Below are 4,993 nucleotides of genomic sequence, written 5' to 3'. Positions count from 1 at the left end.
GTCATTTTAATATTCAGAGCTATGACAAAATTGCAGATGCTTTATTATCAATGCAGTATTTAATAGATGTTAACATTTCCCATGGAGGCTGCTACTCAGGCTATCACATGGTTATGGTCTCATTGTCAACATAAGACAACATCAAGTCCTTTATTAAAGTTTCCATATTAACCATTAACACCATCTAGATAATCCATGGCCCCAACTACTCTGTCCTTATTACTTGGCTCTTTCAGTCCAAAGTGATTTTAGTATGAATTATGTCCTTAACTGACTCAGTTCTCTATTTCAATTTCATTTGTAGACTCAGACATAGTAAAACTTGGCAGGATTAGTACCTAGAAGTGAGTCTAGGCAACTAGACCATAATATAAGGGACAATGTCCTATCTAGTATTCTTAGGGACTCAAATTCAGACTCTATAGTTACTAAAGTTTTTTTTAGTACTCTGGCATTTTACATTGGTCTTCATTTGTTCAACCTTTTGAATATGTAGATGCTGTCACCTACACTTTCCCAAGTAATTCTCCTGACAACTCTGTGGGATCAGTGGCATCATCCAAGTTGAAGCTGAGAGAGAAGGAAGCATTAGTAAGTAGTAGACCATGGCCCGAAGGCTGATCTTCAAGTTCTCAGCCAGGAATGATTTATTTCCATTACACCTGGCTTGTGAAGTCATCGGTCTATGACATTTTTACTTGTACAACCCAAATTAAGACATAGCTGAGCCACAGGATATTAAAAGAGCAGCATTCAAGATTGCTATCAGATTTTGAGAAATAATTCACTTATTATTCTTCTTAATTTAGTATTTATTAGAAAATAAAAATAGTGATGGCAAAAATGGATTATGGGATAGGAGGAAAGAGGAGCATGTTTGGAAGGAGACATTTATTTTTATTTTATTTTATTATTTTTTTTGAAGTGAAAAGACCCATTTATTATCTTCTGCAAATGACACAAGCACCCCCCTCACTGACCCTAGGCTGGAGTCACTGTTTATGAAGATGGGCCCAACCACATGGCCAGTATTCTTCCCTTTATAGCTTGACTTTTGGCCAAGGCTTTGAGAAGGGGCCAGCTGAGGCCACAGGGTAGAGCAGCCATGTTCTGCACGATGTGTCCATGGGCTCCACTGAGGGGGACTGGGCAGCTTGGGAGGGGGAAACTGCCCTCCAACTCTCAAACCCTCAGTTTGATGAAGAAGTCTTAGGCTGGGCAGGTAGGGGCAGAGTGGGCCTTAGGCGAGACTCTGGGGCTGAGCCGGCCTCAGGTCGGGCCCTGGGTAGACAGCCCCTGTGGCCAGTCCCACCAGCCTTGTGCCGCTGCAATGCATGCTCCACTTGCTCCTTGAAGCGCCGGTTCTTCTGCTTGATCTTGGCCAGCTCAGCCTTGCGCTTGGCCTCCAGGTCAGGGTCCTTTCCCTCCAGGATCAGCTGCTTCCGCTTGTTAATTTTCTTCTTTTCATCAAAGTTGGCTGCCTCAAGTTTAATCTCACATTCCCTCCGTACCACGTTGACCTGTGTGAGAATCTGCAGCACCTCAGCCTCCTCCACTAAGAACTCCTCCAGCTTCTTCTTGATTTGCTCCTTGATGGCATGAACCAGGTGGATGTCATACTGTATCACCAGTGTAATGGCCTGTCCCTGACGCCCTGCACAGGCTGTCCAACCAACTCGGTGGATGTAGATCTTTGGGAGCCGAGGGGGTATTATGGTTAATGACCACCTGCACTGTGGGGATGTCCAGGCCCCGGGAGGCCACATCTGTTGTGATCAGGATCCGACAGATGCTGGACTTAAACTTGGCCAGGGCAGCAAAGCGTTCTTTCTGTTTCATCATAGAATGCAGAGCCACAGTGGGGAAGTTGAACTTGCATAGCATCATGCACAGGACCTGGTAGGTCTTGCATGTGTTGGTGAAGATGATGATGGACCATTCTTCATGCTCATCCTGGAACTTCTGGATCAGGTGGACCAAGTAGGCATCCTTGACCTTCTCAGGCACCAGCAGGTAGCGCTGGTCTAGCTGTTCTACTGTGCGCACCGGGGCTTGAACCTCCTAGAAGAAGGGCTGGTTGGTGGCCAGGCCCTGCAGCTCCCTTAGTGTGTCAGTCAGGGTGGCACTGAAGAGCAGCGTCTGCCTGCGGGCCGGCACAGCTGCCGGAGGGCTTCCAGGTCTACGGTAGAGTCAGTGCAGCCCTGCTCCAACAGCCGGGCTGCCTTGTCCATCACCAGGATGCAGATTTTCTTGATGCTGAACGTGTTGGAGCTGCGGAGGTGGTCAGCCAGGCGCCCTGGTGTGGCGATGACCACATGTGGTTTCTGGGAGAGCTCCAGGGCCTGGGCCACCATGTCTGGTGGGTGTCAGGACAAGGCAGAAGATGCCATAGGGATCCTCAGAGAGCTTCTTCCAGAATGGCGGTGATGCAGCCGAGCTGCATGGGTGTGGGCTGCTTCCAACCCAGCTGTCGACATTGTTCCACAAGCCACGAGGAAAGACCGAGCTCAGCGAACCCAGCCATCCTCGCTGCCTGCCGCTCTGGAAAGAGACATTTAATTCATTAAACAACTGAATGAAAACAAAGGCTTCTTTTCTCTCTTTCTTTATTAACTAGTATACCTGAGCATAGACAATTTAAGAACATGGCTCAGGCTTGTATTCTCAGAGAAGAGGTCTTCAGGGTGAAACGGATTCGGTACCAAAGACCTTGAAATAAGCATTTCTTCCAGCTGGCTACTGAAGATGGGCCCTATGACATTTCTGTGCTTAATACAGATGTATAGCTTTTGGGAAAGGCTTAGTGTGATTTTTAACCTACTATTATGATGAGTGATGACCATCAACTCCATGGAGGGCCTGGGAAAGAGCACAAGGAAGAGAAAATGACGCCTGGTGTTCTTATCCCAGGGCTGCGCCTCACTGGTCACAACCTTGAGGTAGTCTCTTAAGCTCTCTGGCTTTCACACTTTCCTTTTATAAAATGAAATGTGAGACAAGATGAGCCGAGGGTCCCATTCAGCTTCAAGGCTCTCATGTTCTAGGAAAGGAAGACTCCCCAGACACTCTGACTGTGAAAGCCATGGCCAAGAACAGATGGATGGCTCAGAAAGCAACACTCAGAGGAATGCCACGGCCTTCCCTGCTGGAGTAATTAAGCACAGGGCCTGGTAATTTGTGCCTGAAGCTATATTTTAGGTGCCTTAGGAAAATCTGTGGATTTGTCATGTAACAAAACAAATGCAACAAAGGAAAGAGAAATCGAGTTATTATATTAAACCCTGCCGGATACAGAACCGTGGCCCAGGGAAAAAAAATGCTGCCAGAGACCACAAAAGGAAAAGAATTTGGAAATATGTCTTCTGTCCTTGATTCAACCCCTTATTATACAGCCCTTCACTGGCCCTTCCTAGAACAATAGGCCATCAAAACATGTAGTGCTGGAGATGGAAAAAGACCAGGCAAACGTCACAGGACAGTGCAATAGGAAATTGTGACTCTCCTGGCAGACAAGCGTAGTCGCTCCCAACCCTTAGGTCACCTGAAGGGCCACTCAAAAAACATTTTACTGAGTTATAATGTTCAAAAGTTGAATTTCATTCATTTCTTTTAGCCCCTGTTTTTATTAGCTGTGAATCATTTTATCCTTGCTCTTTGAGAAAGGTGATAAATGTATAAATACAATTGGTAAAAAGCAAAAGGGCAAACTATGACAAAATACATGTGACGTTCATAAGCTCAAGGCCAAGTATGGACACAAGCCTGACTGAACTGAGTAGAACAAGGAACATCTGTTTGTGTGCAGGTTGCTGAGGAATATGGGGGAACAGTATTATGAAATTTAGGCTGAAGATTACTTATTTACTCAGATTTTATGTAATCTATTACATAGACCAGTGGTCGACAAACTGCGGCTCGCGAGCCACATGCGGCTCTTTGGCCCCTTGAGTGTGGCTCTTCCACAAAATACCATGGCCTGGGTGAATCTATTTTGAAGAAGTGGCATTAGAAGAAGTTTAAGTTTAAAAAATTGGGCTCTCAAAAGAAATTTCAATCGTGGTACTGTTGATATTTGGCTCTGTTGACTAATGAGTTTACTGACCACTGACATAGACTAAGTAGAACTCAGTCTTCATGAAAAATATTATTTAACCCGATAAGACAGTAATGAATTTGAGACCATTTGGTAGCTTTGAGTAGCACATATGGACAAAATAAGACTCAGGCAAACTCAACCGTTCTGATCTACATGTGATGCAGACATGTGGGTAAACTAAAAAAGGAGAAGAAATTTAAAAATAAAAAGCAAAAGGCCAGAAGCATTAACACACAAAGCAATCTCAGAGAGATCAGAAGAACATCGTCTGTGCTTTCCGTCTCCCTAGCTCCATCTCCTTTTAATAACTTAAACAGCTGTTTCGGATCCCTTCTTGGACAATACCATATGCTCTGGTCCCCCCACCCTCCACCCCCATCCTGGCAATTCCCTTACCGCATCATGGCTGGATATCATGGTAGGACATCAGTCTGGGAGAAGTCAGTTTGAGTGGGGCAGAAGGCACAGTATCAGCAGGTTATCCAGCAGATTTAGGCCTGATTAACCACTGCTTTAATGAAGGTCTGATACTGTAGCTAAACCTGCTCAAAGTAGCAGGTCAGGATTCACCCCGACGATTCTGGGAACCAGCAGACATTCTGATTCACTGATGTTATTTCATGCTTTATTAAGCTAGTATGTACTGACTTTACAATTGGAGCCACACCTCCCTCTACTTACCTAATCATAACATTAGGTAAAGAAGCATAGCTATGATTCTTTGAATGAAAGTGGACAGACAATAATAGTGTGGTGAAGGCCTGGTGTATGTGTGTGAGTGTGGGGTGGAGGGGGTCAGTGGGGAAAAAAGGGGGACATCTGTAATACTTTCAAAAATAAATATAAATTTAAAAAAAGAAGTGGAGCAACCAAGTGGCCTGTCACTCATTTGAGTCA

The 4,993-nt window shown here is 45.1% G+C and overlaps 1 pseudogene across 1 annotated transcript; it reads right to left on the bottom strand.

The window, feature by feature from the left end:
• Positions 1–1,190: 1,190 nt before the first annotated feature.
• Positions 1,191–2,354, bottom strand: LOC308246675 (putative ATP-dependent RNA helicase DDX49; annotated as a pseudogene). The gene has a single exon. The product of its transcript is annotated as a putative ATP-dependent RNA helicase DDX49 (transcript).
• Between the last annotated feature and the right edge of the window lie 2,639 nt (positions 2,355–4,993).

This window comes from Plecotus auritus (assembly GCF_963455305.1).
Source record: "Plecotus auritus genome assembly, chromosome: 4".
NCBI lineage: Eukaryota > Metazoa > Chordata > Mammalia > Chiroptera > Vespertilionidae > Plecotus > Plecotus auritus.
Note: the sequence above shows the minus strand (reverse complement) of the source record. Positions and strands in the feature narration are given on the sequence as shown.